This window comes from Parasteatoda tepidariorum, chromosome 9, assembly GCF_982258835.1.
Source record: "Parasteatoda tepidariorum strain Cologne lab strain chromosome 9, Ptep-v5.0, whole genome shotgun sequence".
Taxonomy (NCBI): domain Eukaryota; kingdom Metazoa; phylum Arthropoda; class Arachnida; order Araneae; family Theridiidae; genus Parasteatoda; species Parasteatoda tepidariorum.
The window spans coordinates 36,764,989-36,783,847 of record NC_141763.1 but is presented as its reverse complement, the minus strand read 5'-3'; the positions used below and the strand labels follow the sequence as shown (position 1 = coordinate 36,783,847).

Sequence of the window (18,859 nt, the reverse complement as noted above, 5' to 3'; positions counted from 1 at the left end):
TTATTACTTTTATTTTCTCCTCAATGCTTTAGCATGAAAAGCATACTTATTAAAATTAATTTTTAATACTTTTTTCTTCAAATTTTGTAAAAAAAAATTAAAAATTAATTAAATTTACTTTTTAATCCAAATATATGACATACATAAAGAAATTCCATGATTAATGCAATTACTCTCACCTAATAAACATTAAAACTAGTAGACATTTACAATAAAACAAGCTAATCTGCTCTTGATATTTAATTACAATCCATTTAATTACAAAATGTATAAGATGTAGAAAAGGGATGAAAGAGTTGAAAACAAACGAAGATATTTATCTCAACTACATGTTTATTATGCCATAGTGTTTTAACTAATAAAATCCAATAAATGCGTTATAGAGTATTTGAAATCAAAATCTCGGATAATATCTAAGTGAAGTTCTTAAATCAAGTCATTGTCCCTTTTCATCTTTAGTTATATTATTTAATCAAGATGACAGATTGGGTCACTGAAGTATTCCTAATTCGATAACATCCTAACGAAATTAAATACTTAATATCCCCTCAAAAAATAGTATACTATCCCCTCAATATATATTGAGGGGTTATTAAGTATTTAATTTCGTTAGGATGCTAAAAATAACAGGCAATTGCGAGGATTGGAGAACGAATCGAGTATGAAACAAAGCCTTCTAGTAATTCATATTATCACAATATATAATGTATTGCTCGATATGTGTTAATATATGATATATTGCTCGGTATGTGTTAATATATAATATATTACTCGATATGTGTTAATATATAATATGTTTCTCGGTATGTGTTAATATGTAATATATTGCTCGATATGTGATAATATCCTATATATAGACTATCAGCAGCGTTTATTTCCGATGACAACAGTCAACAATACATTTAAAATTTAGTGCAAAAGAAATTAAACTATAAAAACTGGGGTATTAGTGAAAAAAGTGAATTAGAACAATATCACGAGTAATTGAGTAGTTCCGGAGTGCGAGTATTTGGAGAGCGACTGCAAACAGAAGGATGTACTCCCAATTTTCTAAAAATGCATTGTAGAATCTGTGAAGAAGCTAACTATTTTCAATGATAGTTTAATTTATTCTGCTTCAAAGAGTGAAAAACATGAATTATATTATGTATAACTTTTCACTCTAAAAAATAAATAACTTAAAGCTATTATATCGAATTTAGTTTTTAAAGTTTTTGAATAATATAATTAAAACAGGGGATCTGGGTAAATACCTTAATCATGATAATCCTAAATGCTAATAAAAAATACTATATTATATATATATATATATATATATATATATATTGTGTGCACAAGGGATGCTGTGAGTACTTTATTCTTTAGACATAACTCAGAAACGCATTTTTCTTAAAAACAAATACATAAGTAATTGAATCAAAAAAATTCCCAGAATGATTAAAGGGGCCAGGATAGCCTGGTTGGTAGGGCACTGAGCTCATGTCACGTTAAATCTGTCGATTCGGAAGTCCTTCAGGAGTCTCCTTGTCTTTTGGATTGGTTCAAATTACAAGGCTATGGAGTTAAACATTAGTAGTCGTAAATTTAAAATTGGGTCAATTGTTCAACGATGGTTATAAAATATAATTACAAAAGATCAGTGGTAGCTCAGGATAAAAAGCTCGCCTCCCAAATGAGGAGAACCAATTTCGAATCTCAGCGATGGCTGGTAGATATGAATTTTGCACCTGGCGACTCTCCAACCGCAGTACTGTTTTAAAATATATCCAGTGGTGGACGGACCCTGGGTTAGAGTCCCCTTGCAGTTGAGCTAACCGTAAGAAGTTTTCGTGGTTTTTCTCTCTATGTACAGTAAGCGCAAATTAGTACCATTAAAACACCTTTCACGGAGACTAGTTTCTCGCAATGCTTGATCTAAGAGTTCTCTTGTCTTCTGGGTTAGGTTCAAAATTACAAGACTATTAAATTGAACAATGATAGTTGCAGACTGAGAACTAGGTCGGCTTTTCAACACCGGTTATAAAATTAAATAAAATAATTATAAAGAGAGCTACGGAGGCCAAGGGGATAAGGCATACGCTTTCCAATTTGGAGATCCAGGTTCGAGCCAGGAGGTGACTGGTTGATACGAAGTTAGAATTCCATCAGGGTTAGAATTCCATTTTCAGTTGAGCGAAATGTGGGAGATTTTTGTGGTTTTCTTCGCCATGTAATGTGAATGCCGGTTATTAGTTTAATGAAGCTACGAAGGTTAGTTTGTTTCAATGCTGGATCCAGGAGTTCCATTGAATTCTGGTTTATTGTTTTAGATTAATTAGCTTCGAAATGATAAGAGACTTTAAAAGTTATAACTAATTAAAATAAGTCTAACATTGATTTTATAAAAAATTTGCTATATAATTTCTGATTAAAATACGTATTTACAAACTAATTTAATCTATCATGATTAACTTAATATTAGTCGATTCTCCACTACTTGTAAAAGTATTGAATGTCTGTTATATAAATTGAAAACAAATCGCTGAGCGTAGTAAATGGCATACAAATATTTTCGGCATGCTCATTTAAAATTTCTTCAAATTTAAAATCTTTATTGTAAGAAATGTACTCACAATATTTAAAAATATGAATATGTTATCAAAATATTTGGCAATCCTTGGTAGTTTAAAGTTATTGTATGAAAAAAGGATTTACTAGAAATTAAATGGTTATTAGAAAACGAAGCAGGGGTATTAGTTTATCGACATTTCAGTTGCTGATAGATATGGTTGTATGTATGTATAATAATCGGTCAAAATAATCGAAACAATCCACTACTAATGCATTTTTTCATATTTTTCAAGGAATACTTAGAAAATTATTTTAGAACTTTTGAAGTGTTAAAGTCATGCGTTTTCTCATATATATTAATAAAGTTTAAAGCTTTTAGAGATTTGAGGGACCGGTAAAAAATTAGGAACCAAGAATAATGTTTTTGAATACCTTATTCGAAAACAATAAGTGAAAAGCTTGTGAATCATGTCAATAACGTTGATTATCATATGAAATAACAATCGTATACATACTAATATAATTAAACTTCTGTTATAAAACAATCTGATTTTTTTAATATTTCGAAAAGTTGTTTTATTAGGCATCAGAAAGTCTTATTTTAGTTTTATTATACATAAAAGCTAAGCAAGCGAGGCATCTTAGTTCATAGTATTCCACCATCTCATTTTAGTTGAAAGATCATCTTCTTCCCTATATTAGTCCCTGCTAGTACAACTACACATTTGAATAGCCAGAAAAAAACCGGTTTTATGCATATACCCCATAGTAACAGGAAGAGATGGATACAGTTTCTTGTTTTTCTTATATTCATTATTTAGCTTATTTCCTTTTTCTTTTCTTTTTTTTTTCTTTTCAGTTTTCGTTTCTTATACTGTTTACGCTGTTTCGAAAATATAAAGTAAACGCGCGAGGGTGGCGAGATGCGAATACATGGGGAGGGGACATAAAGATTATATACAACTGGAAATTGTATTAGTATAAATTATTTATTTCCGAAATCTTATCAATAATGATTTACTATATTTTATTATTTTCTTTAAAAAAACTGGCAACTGTCAGGAAAAAAATTAAGATCGTAAGGAATAAAATAAGATTTCACTATTTGTGATTACAAAATAATCATCAACATTTATTTTTTTCGGATAAAAAAACTGTCCCGTATCTTTATTATAACTGTCCGAAAATATATTGATATTTATGGATTAAAAATAAGAAATAATTTTCTTACCGGTTTCCAATATTTTAATTTTTTTTTCTCCCTTCTTTTACTTCTTTTTTTTTTTAGTAATTGTCGTTGAACAGCCAACCCAATTTCCAGCATATGACTACCAACTCCGTAGCCTTGTACTTTTGAACACAATCCAGAAGACAAAGTAACTCTTCAATCAAGTATTGGGAGAAAATTTGCCTTCGTGGAGAACGTTTTGAAAGAACTAACACGTCTTTGCGTTAGGTGGACATGAAAACCACGAAAACCTACCACGGATAGTCCTAACGGATCCATGATCCGTCTGATTTTTTATTAGCATTGCGCTCGGTGTGAGCCGTGGGCGGATTTCGTATGACCAACTATCACTTGGATTCGAAATCGAATCACCTCATTTGGAGGAGAGCACTCTATCCCCTAAACAACCACGGCTCTTCCATTTTGATATGTATGTTACCGGCAAAGTTTGTAAGTCAACATTCTGTGAAATGTCAAGGCGTTGTTATACCTAAACTAGCCAGTGCCTGAAAGGACTCTTATTTCTCACATTTTCTAAGCATTCAATGTAATGAAAAACCTGCAAAGTAAAAAATATGTCTATGATTCGTTTCGAATGTAATGAAATGTAATTCAAACGTCTTTGAAGCTTACCATATCAGAGCAAGCAGATTAATTCTTCAAGGCATAAATTTTGTTTTATCCAACTTTCATTTTCTCTACGCATCTTGAATACATTTATTTAATGGCACTCTCATTATTTTTTACAAATAACATTTAAATTATTGAGGAATGCGCGTGATTTACAGAATAGCCTTATCAGGATTTTTTTTCTTACTTTGTCTAAATATCATTTGTCATTCTATAGAATGTGTAGCTATTACATATAGTGTCTAGGGAAAGTATGTAATAATTCTCATATTTCGTGCTTGGCAAAAAAAAAAAAAAAAAAAAAAAACTGGCATTCTATGATCATGGAATGCCGGTGTTTTATACTTTACCCCGGTAACAAATGTATTATTTATTGAATGTATTATTTATAGGAAAATGTATTATTTATTGAAGGGGTAAATCATGTGTTATTTTCTGAATACAAATTCATGTATCTAGTTTCAAAAGTTTAATTTAGAATTATTAAATAATGTAATTTCTCATTCCATCGAAATTAGATTATTCCATTAAATAATCAGCACAATTTCCCATTAGAAAATTTATATTTTTTCTGAATTTTTTTGTGAGTTTGCTATAAAAATTGCGAATAATAAAAAAATTAATAACAGTACATATTTTTACTTTTAAGAAGAAAATAATGTTTACTATTCGTTGAATTAAAAAAAAAATTGTATTATGCTAATAACCTGAAAGTTGTAAAAATCGGAGAATCAATTTATTCTAAATAAAGCTTCATATAACTTTTCCCCTGAATTCCTGTTTTTAATGTATGGGTAAATGTATATTTTGTAAACTCAATTTAAATAAAATTTATTGAGAGTAAATCAGAAAATTTCACAGTTTATGTTTTTAAATTTGTGAAATTTTTTTACCGATAACTCAAAAATAATTTATTAAAAACTTCTGCAAATTTTCCGATTTGTAGATTTCTATATTTTAATGAAAGAAATACAGAATCATTCATTCAGGGGAAGGGGGTTGATTATGAGACGGACGCGCTGCCTAGTTCGCTATCGAGGCTCGGTGAGGGGTTACTAACTGCTGACTAAATAATAATAATAAAGTATAGTGTCTTAATACCAGAATAATGTCTATAATACCAGATTTCAATGCATACCCATAATATTAATTCTTATCCTTTATTCCGGAACTTTAAGAATCGAAGACGTAAAGCGTTTTCCAAAATAAAATTCGCAAAACACTAAGAAATTTTTACAAGTAAAGAAAATTACTTATTCTACCAGTAAGGAGAGGCTAAAATTTGGCTACTTTTTTCGAATGAACCGCCATTCCTTAAACCAATCAGTGACCAGCCGACTAAGGGGGTTGCTTTTTTTTCACTTCGCATAATTGGGTAACTCAACGCCTTCATTGTAGGTGGCAGCACAATAACTCAGTTAGCTTAGATTTAAAGTTCACATTTCGTGATGTCTTTGTACCATTTTTCTCGGTCAAATTTAAAAATAATTCTGTTCTTTTTTTTTTAAATGAAAGATAAGAATTTAACCTTAATTTTCCCTTCTTAAGAACTAGATGAGAGAAAAACTACTATGGATAAAAACTGTTGGAAGTTGGAATGAGTTTTTCGAATTTAAAAAATAGTAAAATTTTTTTTTAATTTAATTCCAGACAGGATAATAAAGATATTTTTATTTCCTTTCGTTTCCAAAAAACGGAATGTTATTATCTTGAAAATTGACGATTTTATGCAGTACTGAACTGTCCATAGAATAACATGGGGGTTGCTTTTCTCCCGATCGAGCGAGCGAACGGCCTTAAAGCCGAACAAAATTATTAGGTATTTCTAATTATCGCCTTTCACCCCCTCAGCCTTTCTTCTTGTAATCAAAAAGATTTCGATATTTTCAATACTGCCATCCACGTCGTCTATTCCTCACATTTTAATGCAGTTTCCGTTTTTTCTTAGCTTAATAATTTATTTCTGCCACTAATGAGCAACATTTTTTTACTTTGTTCTTGTCACGGATTATAAAAATATATAAAGGTCTGAAATTACGGATAATCCCGTATAACTCTTTTTTGTCTTTTTTTTTTTTCGTAATGCAAATGTTTTTTTTTTCTTTTTTTTTAGAAAAATAAAAATTTGCAAATTAATTTGGAAATTTTTTACAATTAAAAAATTTTATAGCCAATTGTAATACATTTTAGGAATAACAAATGTGAGCAAATAAAATATTAAGAAACACAATAATACATATTTATAAATAGGGTTCACGAACTCAGCAAATATACTATTTGAAGATCACACTTAAGCTCAATGAAAATGTTAAGCTCAATGAAAGTTAAGTCGATTAAAGCTCAGCGGAAAGTTGATCTTTCACATTTATTTGCCAAAGGGTCTGTCTTGAGCATCATTTTTCAAACTCGCTATACAATTGAATTGATTGTCGCTTTTCAAATCTACAAGTAAAAATAAGTTATATCTGACGAACATCATTTGACAAAACTTTTAATTACAAAAAAAAGGAGTTTTGACAATATTTAACTTATTAATGACATTACCATTCAAATAAATAAATAAATAAATATTTATATCGACTTAAAAAATCTGTAATTTTTTTTCCTTCAATTTAATCAGTGATTAAGAAATAGTTAAACACAAAACTAAATTATACTAGAAGGCCCTGCTCGTTGCGCCCGCCGACTCTCAGAATTGCCTTCACTGTTTATTTCAGATATCCGCCGTCTCTTTGCGCACTCATTTAACACTTTTCAGTCTAACTTCGGATGAATTTTGTTTTTTGTTTTTAAAAAAATCAATTCATAAAACTAATATTTTCAATTTTAAATTTCAGAGTTAGGAGACACGGCAGATGTAAGTTCTTTATTGTTACATGAACTTATGAAACGCATAAAAAAAAAAGAGGTTAGAAAATGACAAAAAAACATAAGAGCAGCGTGAATGGTATACAGTATATACAGAAGTTAAAACAAAAATTTATGTTGAAACGTAGAACATCGTCATCGTCCTTAAAGTAGAATAAAAATGGCCTATCCTCTCCTAAAAATTTATAAAAATTGCCCGATATACAGAATAGTAAATTTGAAGACACAGTACAGTAACAGAATTAAAGAATCTTACCCTAGAAAGACTTATTAACTCTCTTTTGGTAGCATTTCCGTCCGAGCTCCATATTAAATCTGTTCTACAATTTCATTTAAGATAGAGTCTCTTTTTCCACCGTAAATTATTAAGTATCATCAAAATAACATTAAGCTCTTAAATTATTACGTAATCAGCATAAATTAATATGAATAATTAAAATAAAATTTTAACACAGTCTGTTTGTTAATTTGAAAAGTTGATTTTTATTTCTTCATTTCTGCTCAACTTATAACTCAGTTTGCTTTAGCACTTCGTTGATCGTTGCCAACGTGACTAAAGAAACTCCATCGGTTTTTTTACCACATACATACGTTTCAGCACTTAATATAAACAGGGGGCGTAGCCGAATCTTTCAACAAAAAATAAGCACATTTTAAGTTCTTTTTAAGCGCTATGTACGTTAACAAAATGCAAAATAGTTTTCAGACTTTACATGATCATGATAAAATAGCTAGTTTTCGACAAAGAACTCTTTTCTTGTTTATATTAGCCACCATAAAAAGAGATATTTTTCGGTTCGATTTCAGAGGGTGGAAAATGAAGCCTGAAATGGAGGATATCTTGCAAAATGCAGCAGAGTTGCACATGAGAGTGCAAGAATCTCACCGAACCCAGCTCAGTAGACACACAGGCGGACTCGCAAATATTACATCAAACATGTAAAATAATTGGCGCTTTCATACGCTACGGACCGACGGTACGTTGAAATGGATTCTGGTTGAATGAATTGCGAAAACGCTGAATAGAACAATGTGAAAATCGTGCTTTTTGCATAATATGTGACGAAAATCGACATACTAAAAAAAAAGGGAAAATTAAGCACTTTTTAAAAACACCCAATTAAAAAAGCACCTTTAAGGGTTTTCAAAAAAAAAAGAAAAAAAAAAGTACCTTTAAGCACTTTTTAAAAACACTACGCACCATGCATAATAATAATGAATAATAGTTTAATTTATATGTAACTATAAATGAACGTATAATTATATACAGTTTTAACTTAAGAAATCTGCTGCAATACTTTCTTCCTTCGCTCAGCCAAATCAGAGATTAAAAAAACAATTAAATACAAAACTCAACTTATATACTTAAAAAGCAATAAAATTTCAAGCATAATATTAACCTAACATTTTTTTCTTAATGCAACAGTTACGTTTAGGAGCAAATTCCCATTCTTTCCAAAGCGATATTATTTTACGACTCAACAGGCCGATGCACATACGTTATAGGACTCAAGCATGGAAGGAGTCGTAAAACTCTCATACGACCGTGTCGAATGTTTCTCAAACAATGTCCATCATCGTAATAAAGCATCAGGTAGTTAAAAGTTCATCGCCTTCAAAATCCATTTTATTCAGATCAAATTTATGCAAAATAGATGCATGTTTCGTCAACTAAAGTTCAGAGGTCATTTCCCAGTTGAATTTTAAAATATTGAAGATTCTAATGAAGTAGTTTGAATCTTAGTTGTAGATGTGGGATAACTATGACAGAATTCGCGTCCACCATTTCTCTGTAATTCCTTAACAGAATTAGTCCCTGTTTTTGAAGGGGAAAAAAATCAAAACAATTCAGATATTTTACTTGCTGCAACAATGAACGTAGTGATAATTGCAATTCTGTTACATTGATAATAAACAAAATAGTATATGTTTAGCTTTGTGACCAAAATATATGTAGCTTATATGTATTATAGCTATGAACATCTCGTATGTAATTTAACACATTTATCACACATTTCAGATTCAGGAATGATACATTTTCAAACACGTTTCAGTCCCTTACCCATATATTTTATTTAATAAAAATAATAACATTGCTGTAATAATGGGATAAACAACAATAAGGGATTCTGGAAACCAATTTGCTGCCTAAATTTGATTTTTTTAGACAGGAATTTTAAAATTTTGAATAAATTTTAAAGGTTATCAAATCTATATAACTGAGATGTTTGCCAACATATATTCATCAAGAAAGTATCTTTAGGCTATATGTTTCTTCTACTGGTCTTAGCAAATAATGTTTGCTATGTTTAGAACACATTTTTCAAGTTTTTTCTTCTTTTTTTTTTAAAGGGAGGGTTTTTGTAAGTAATAACGGGAAATAACGTTTGCGTCTTGAAGAAAGAGAAATTTTTGTTCCTCCTGTGTTACAAATTTAAGGGGAAAAAAATTAAAATAAATAAATAAAAATTTTTTTTAAAAAAAGAGATAGGATCTGTAAATCAGTTGATGCGAACAAAAGTAACAAAATTTTAATATAAATTATAATAAAAAAGAATGTTTTTGCTTTGGAGTTGAGAGTATGAGGTATGCAGGATCGCCAACTATTACGCTTTTTGCAAATATTTTACAGAATGGTAGACAATTAAAAACTTAAAACTTTCAGAATTTTAGATAGTTTTTCCATCATTTAAAAGCCTTACCAAGAGAGAACTGGAACAAAGTGGGTTTCCTAAAAACTTTGGAATAATTTACAGGTGAGGAAAATAGCTTTAATTCAAATTTACTTGACAAAGAATAATACATAAAAACATAAATTTAGCTGCCGATAGAAGAAATTTTACCACAAAGCGTAGAAAGTTGGCAGCCCGAGGTGTGTAACCTTAGTTGGCGTAATCCAGTGGCAGGGATGCAAACTCATCCACTTTGTGCAATAGTTTTAATAAATTGGTTAATTGAATAGTAAAGCTTGTAGGATAAGGATTATTACGCTTACACCGTGAAATATTTTCAAAAAAGCTTCATTTCATATCATACTTTGAAGTTTTGATACGAAGTGGTGGAAAAATTACTTAAAATGAAAAATACTAAACTAAAATTACCACTAGAAAATATTTTCTTACAAAGCGGAGCAAGTTGGCATCTCTGCAGTGGTTATTTTAAGTCTGATGGTTTTCTTTATAATATTAAAACTTTTTCTTTATTCCGTATGCAAAGAGTATTTCATTCATGTGTAATAATTTTAAATTCCCGCAAAAGCTTTTCTCAAGCTTTGATTTTTTTTTCAATATGCCGCTTTAGGCTATACTATTTGTTGAGCAAAAAGTAAAAACTCTGCTTACTATATGATTCATAAGATATATGATATAACGATATGATGTATCTTTCAACAAAGCAATTTATGTAGCACGTCTATTAACTTTATAACATTTCTATCATAGGAACTAAAATTTGCAAATATTTCAATAATTTTGCTAATTTTTTAAAAGGTTTAACATGACATAACTATGAAAAAGTGGTGAATATATAAGCCTACGATTTATTTCGAAATAGTGGTGGGTAAAAATCTAATAAATTGAATTTATTAAACGAAGAATCACAAATAATAAACTACCACTCGAAAATATTTATTCGCTGTCCGGAGCAAGTTGACATCTCTGTATAAAATTCAGAATACATAAAAAAAATCACTACCATAACACAGCCAAATTTTGGCATTATAAAATTACGGTAATCTAGAGTAAACAGCAATAAAATCAGCAACTAATAAACACAACCAAATTATGGCGTTATAAAATTACGGTAATCTAAACTGAACAGCAATAAACTCAGCAACTAATGAAGAGTTAACACAACAGAAATTGACTGCATAGCAACAAGTTGCATCGCAATAAGAACCTCCAGAAATTGACTGCATAGCAACAAGTTGCATCGCAATAAGAACCTCTCGTAACATCTGAGAGAAGGATCTGTATGGAGCGTGTCCACACATTAAACTGCACGTATTCTTAAACAACTGAACTGTGAAATTTTATTAAAAAAATAAAACCTGTCGTCCAATACCCTAGTAACATTTTTAAGCCTTTATGGCTTACTGATAACAACTGGCTTAGAAATTATTCCAACAGCGACCGCAACCCAAACAGGGCCCCTTTCACCCAAGGGTTCCATTACACAGGTAGTTTTCAAGCTTTCATAAAACCAAATAACTAGGTCAAAGGTTTTTAGGTTAAACTTTCCTTCACTTTTATTCAACCTGACTTTTTTTTAACACATTTGAAATACAACAATAGCATGGAACTGTTCAGATTTAGTTTGCACAATTTACACTAGAAGGTACGAATTCTCAGAGCGTGATTCGCAAAAATTTACTTATCTATTATTTTCTGTAACGAGAATATTACAAATAACTAACTGCAATAATGCTTTCAACATATACTATACAAAAAAATTGTGTAGTAACAATTAAAACCTAAATTTAAGGCTAAATTACTGTAAAGATCTGAATAATTGGATAAAGCTAAATAATAATATTGTTTCAAATTTATCTTTATCAAGTAATTGAGTAAAATAAATCACACAGGTAATTTCAGATTCAGGACTTCGATCTTGTCTTAAAGTTTTAAACCATTCTATTGAACCACTACAGTTCAAATTTATAATTAACTGAAAAATATAGTTAAACAAGAACAGTGCAAAAATTACAACAAAGACATTATTACAAAACTTTACATTACTTCCCTCAAAAATAAAGTCAACTTTTTTTAAATACTTAGTAAAAGAAAAAAAAACAAGTAGAAATATTGTAGCATAAATAATTTACAAATAGAACATTTACAAACGGTAAGTAGTGCAGCGCAGATGTATCTCCTTAATATATATATACAGTCGTCCCCACTTATTCGCCCCTCGGATAATCGAATAACCCGCTTATAGGAATAAAATTTAATGGAACCAAATAATTTTATATTTAACTAATGTTAAACTTCCCCATTTAAACGGTTATCTGTTGTTTTTTGTCCCCGCTTAATCGCATAAAGAAGTGGTACTAAAATGAAAAAAATTTGTTAATTATAGAGAAATATTTCACCAGCTGAAATGGAATTTCCCTTTTTCACTTAAGATAAGAATACAGTAGGTGGTCATTTCAATAGGAACTTCTTATTCATTATAGTAGGTGTTTGGGATGAAGTTGAAAAATTAATCAAATCTTGCTGCCAGTTATACATTGAAGTAAACGAAGGGGGTTTTACCCCTCTTTGACTTACTTCACTCACACATCATTTAGTATGTAAAAAAAGGATAGAGTGATTAGTTTTTAGGTCAAGACTTGTGGCCCCCTCTTGATGCACTATTAGCGTTGATAAGAAAAAGTTTTAAAAACCTAATACACTAGTGTAAAGCATGTCTTTCTCTTAAGTAGAATAATTGCTTAATCCAGTGAATAATTTTGAGTTTGTTGCAAGTTGAGCGCAAAAAAAAATTCTTTAAATTAATCGGAAAAAAAACAATGAATCTTAGAAACAATAAATTTAAAAAAAATCCCCAACTAAAATAGCGCATTAATTAGGAATTTCTCAAGTTTCAACGATAAAAAAAAATCTCAATGTGTTTGAAAGGAATACGTACAAGTCAAGAAAATTTTTGTAGAAACTAAAAGGGAATGTCTAATTTTGATAAATTAACGAATTAAACGGGTATAAAAAACAGTCTTCAATTATAGAATTTTTCGGATGGGATAAAATAATATTTTCGTTCCTACATGATGCTTTTTGCTAACATTGATTTATTTTTATGTAACTTTAAATGACGTTTTATAATGATACTAAGGCAGAAAGTTTTAATTATAATTATTTATTGATCACAAAACTGAGTTTATTCTATCAAATACAATTAAAAAATAAAATTTGGCAAAAATTCAGAATTAAAGATTGAATATAGCACTCCCCTTTTAATCGAATAACCCGCTTAATAGCATAGATTTGGCTGGAACCGATGGTATTCCTTTAAGCGGGGTTGACTATATACATATATATTCATTCTGACGTTCTAATTACAAGCAAATATATATTGGTATTTTCTTAATTATAAAAAACAATTTAATAGTTAGTAAAAAAAGTGTTATATTATTAGAATTATATTTGTACTAAAATATAAAATCCAAAAAAGTAGTTTGCGAAAAAAAAATTTTTTCATTCATATTCAAACATTTATAAATATTTAATTTTGTTAATTAAAGAAATTTCAATGATCAATAACTGTTGTTCTAAGATCTGAATATGATGATGCATTTCATAAACATAAATTATTAAAATGCTAAATAAATATATAATGCAAAATTTAATATTTTTCACTTATTCTGACCAAAATTAATACAAAATCACGTAAAATATGTATGAAAAACATATCTAATAAAAATTCTGCGTCAAAGAATTAAGGGGATATTTTAAATAAAGTAATTATTTATCTACAAATTGTTTATTACATGTCTTTTTTTTTTAAATTATCCCAACACAATCTACTCTTGAACTACTTAATTTGTATGAAAACGGTTAATCATTGATATATTTAAAAACGTAACGTTTTTTACTTACAGTACTTTTAAAAGGTATTAAAACAATTATGCTAAACCTAAAAAATATTAAAAACATAATAAAGTCACCATTAAACTAATTAGAAACTTTCCTTCACACTCACACAAAAAAGAAAAAAAAATCACGATTTTAATAATTATATATTGCATGGAAAGAATATTTTCCTAAGTAAATAAAAATATTTACAATTATCAATGTGATTATTACATTTGTGTCTTAAATATATGTAATTTTGTAGAAGTTAAAAATTAATAAATAACCATTAAATTTTCAATAAATTCATAAATACCCAGACGTTTGTGAATTTTGAGTATTTACTTTAAATTACATAAAGATAAAAAAAATTTAAAAAAAAGATTCTTTTCATCTCTAGACAAAGAAAAAACATCAGTTAAAATCAGATTCTTAAAAAAATATTCGTAATATTCGATCTCGTAATAATCTCGTAAATATTCGATCAAAATTTTTAATTTACAAAATAAAATAAAAATTTAAGCTATACAATAAAACTGAAAACTCATAGTGTAATTCCAACTTCGCTGAAAAGCATGTAGATTCTTTGATTAAAAAAAAAAAGTTAATAAGTTTATAACAACTTCAACTAACTCAACTTAATTATCTCATTAAATTCTAAAGAAAAGTTCTTTACCTTAAATTATGATAACAAAAACTTCAGAAACAGATAAAACTATTTTCTTATGAATGTGTATTTTGAACAAAATTGGGTACAATTGCAAAAAGTAGAAAAAAAATAAGGAAAACTATTCGTCGTATGAAAATCATCTTAGTAGATCTTACGTTCTTAGAATCAGGAATATTCAATAAAACGGTGTTCCATAAAAAAAATTTAAGGAAAAAAAAACACTATTTACTTACATAATCTAATTCACGGGGCTCAGAATCGGAATTTGTGTCAAAAGCACCACAAAATATAGAGCTATCCATTGGACTTCAGAGAATGTAAGTTTTGGTGCCTGTTTAGATGCTGTATTCCGTTTGGCTGGTAGGAAGTTCGGAAAAGGTCTAAACAACGGAAGATACCACTTACTGATTCTGGCCATGTTCAACAGAAAGTGAGAGGCCATGCTAAATATTAAACATTTTACTTTTGCCCATATGATGTTATGATATATTACCATATGATCATACCATAATGTTAGTGAATCATTAAGCAAATCTGTACCAAGTAATCGCTCTTGTTTCATAAGAACGAGAATGTCTTCAAAAGTAATTGATTTTTTTCATTAGAGTATCTAAATTTAATTTCGATTTTTTTTAAAAAAATATCCCAATAAAAATAGATTCAAATTAACAGTCGGTTCTTGGTTTTTGATGTACTTTGCATATTTGTGCAATTAAAAAAAATATTAAAAAATTCCTTCAGATATTATTCACATTCATAAAGACTCTTTAGGCAAATTATTGAATCGCAAGATATATCCATTCATACGTAATTTATGTTTAAAAAAAATATTAATTATATCAATGTCTCCAAGCCGTATAAGGATACCATAATGTTAATGTATTATATCATTACACAAATGTACATTAAAATATATTTCTATTTTGTGAGAATGAGAAAGTATGAACGTAAATTTTTTTATTTCATTATAGTGTCTTACTTTAATTTTGCGTTTTTAAGTAAATATTTTAACAATAATAGATCCAAATTAACTTTTAAGTTCTTGATTCTTGAGGTACTCTGCACTGCATACTTGTATGCAAGTAAAAAAAAAAAATTAAAAATCGCTCAAATACCATTTTTACAGTCTTAAATATTCTTTGGCTTTTCATAGACTACTTATATTTACATTTAAGTACAACGTTTTTACAAAAAATAAATACCTCTCCTTAATAATGAATGCTATCTACAATATCATAATGCTATAATAATGCAATAATGCTATCTACAATAATGCTATCTACAATTTCGGTGTAATTGAGCATTAAAACAATTCATTATGTAACTGTAACTGCCCAGTCTAACTACTCACTGAATAGGTAAGGTCTGACAAGGTAAAGAATAATATGTTAGTCCTTATGACTTTTGAATAAGTTCATGAAGTAAATATTCGATAGTAGCCGAGCGATAGCGAAAAGGAAGATGGAGCCCTTCATAATTATGATGAAAACGTTAGAAAAAAGTTTGAAGAGCGCGTCAAAAAAAAACTTGTTTGGAGGAATGTGTAACAGAATACAACTCGTACAATAAAAGTTACAAAATGTGTCCCTGAATAAGATGATTAAACAGGAAGCATCCATCTGTTTATCGAAGGCTCTTTTTTTTCGAATATGCTATTTTTATAACTGTTGTGAATTTGCAACAGTTACTCTTGACTGAGGTCAAGTTCAGCCTATAACCTAGCGCCCTCTATGCTTATTCTGAAAATGGCGCAAAACGTCAATATGGAAGGGGGGGAAAAATCACATTTTTTTTAGCAAACTAAAAGCGTTAAAATGATGGTCTAATTTTTTTAATATTTACAAGTTTACTCAAATGCTGAATTATCTGGACTCATAAAAATTTGCAAACATTTAGAATAGGTAGAGAATAGTCAGAATGGGTTGTTAAAAATATAGCGCTGATTTTGAAAATGTTTTTTAACTGGCAACTTATAAAAAAAAGTTTAATCATTTTGAAAATATTTCAGTCACTTGTCCATTCTAAGTCCTGAAAGATGGTATAAATAATCTAAAATTATAGCTTTGGTTCAAGTTTGAGGCCCTTTAGCTATGGCTTTTTTTATTATTATTTTCTTTAAATTATTTTCCTTGACGAAGATCTTCGAAAAACCATATTAAGGGAAACTGTTGCCACTCTTCAGTTCTTACGAAACTTACATCATCTCTTTTTTTTCTTCTAAATAACTGCATTACGGATTGAGGTCACTTGTTAAAAATTTAGCAAACATAAGAATTAGCCAATAATATAAATAAATGTATTTAAATATCCAGCTATGTAGTCATAGTGCATCAGAACTAGAGTCTTTTAAAAAGCTAATACATATAAATGACTAAAGAGGCATTATAAATGATTAAAGTATGAATAAAAGGAACTTTATGGATAATTAGAAGGAATTTGAGCAGGTTAAGACCCTAGCAGCGAAATAACTTAGGACCTCATTGGTCCAATTGTTCACGAATCTCGGCTCAATAAGAGTTCGAAGGGACGATATTTTCCGATATGGGCCTTATATAGAATTTTCCAATTCACCCGTTATTTTCTAATCATTATTCAGCCAATATAAGCCAGATGCGAATACTCAGCCAATATAAGCCATATATTGGCTCTATATAGGCCGATATCTACACTTCCATAGAACCAATATTGAAAACTCTAGACATCCCAATATTGATCCCTTGGAGCACGTTCATATAGGAAACACATTGAGTCAATTTTGAGCACAACTGAGGCCAAGGTATAATTGTTGCTAGGTAAGTCATAATGATAGACGGTATCATTAACACATTGCTGACAGGCAACTTTTCTGAAAATTACCCCATGTGCCCGGGTATTGTTTTGAAAGCGGATGTGGAAGTAAAACAATATTTAAAAAAAAATAGTGCGTGGAGTCCCTTCGCGCGGAAGAAGTGAAATTTCGTAATGTGGAAATGAAAATAAGAAGGGGTAGAAATTGATTTTTAGTGGAATCATGTTGTTTCTTTAAGACAAACTTTATTAACATTGCTTACAATTCACAATTGATCGCATCTTTTAATTATCATTTTCGAGTGGAGAAATATTCAAATCTATAACATTTACAATGGGATTATGATAACTAAAGTAAGATACGAAATGTTTGAGTTCTATTTTTTCAATATTTTTTGCAAAAACTGCATCAACGGTAGTTCCCCCTTTGGTTGTTGGATCATTCCTACCATTTATCATTTCCAATCCAAATTTGTCTTTAAGGAAGGTTAATAATGTTTCAGGTAACGAGAAATTCACATTAAAATCTTCTGCAAGGATCACAGGCCGCTCACAATAATCAATTTCTTCACCAGTAACGTCTGCCGGAGCTTGTGAACCTGCAGTGGATAGTGGCAATAAAGATTTTGAAATAAGTAATTCAATATCCCTCATGGCTGCATTTGGTGAAATATAAATGCAATTAGAAAAGAGAAAACCTAACGATCAATTGATATTCACAAGAGACGTACCTTGGCATAACCTTAAATCCGTCACATTGTCCGTGGGATTGTTTTCACTCATTTTTCACAATTGTTATCCACTAAGTTTGAAAATAAAAAATACTACGCTATTAAATTATATGTGTATCAAATCAAACTGAAATATTTATAGAAAAACAATACTTTTATGACTTTTATTATTTTTATGCTAGTGAGAACGAAAACAATATGGAAATGAATGAGGGAAAACTGGATCCTACCACGTGATTTCCTGGCCAATAAAAATGTAGCGTCAAACGTTTAACGCAACCTTGTTGGAAGTCGCATAAGAAGTATCACTTCAATAAACTTTAAAAATTTTTAATCCCGTATGATAAAAAGTTAGCAATCACGTACGAGTAATGGTACACCACAAGTTTTGCAAATATATCAGATTTCGTAAAGTTATAATAAATTATGGTATAGAATTAAATAGTAAAACTTGAAAAGCAAGGAAAATTACGCCCACTTTTTTAAAATAGTCACCACGAGATCACTGCTAACGAAGACACGAGTTAACTCGTGACCGGTCACCAACGTTTAGCCACGAAAACACGAGTTAACTCGTGACCGGTCAGCAATGTGTTAATATGACGGGAAAACAAACGCCTTTTTTAATTGTTTATAAAGTCTGATCATATAAAGTTATATGCATACATAACATTACATAGATAACATCACATATATAATGTTGCGATATATCTCGTTAATAGTAACATATACGGAATATCACAATGTATATATTTATAATTTTCGAGATTATTTAATTAAGCTAGATTTTTAATTAGGCTATTTGTCACAGAAGAAAATATGCAGAGAA

General features: G+C 29.4%; 1 protein-coding gene and 1 long non-coding RNA gene across 6 annotated transcripts in view; one reads left to right on the top strand and one right to left on the bottom strand.

Annotated features, from left to right (window-relative positions):
- LOC147803964 (uncharacterized) overlaps positions 1-18,859 on the top strand; it is a 323,077-nt gene that overhangs the window by 14,856 nt on the left and 289,362 nt on the right. The window lies entirely within an intron of this gene.
- The window catches only part of LOC107451281 (adenosylhomocysteinase-like 1), a 249,994-nt gene that overhangs the window by 197,891 nt on the left and 33,244 nt on the right, over positions 1-18,859 (bottom strand). The window lies entirely within an intron of this gene.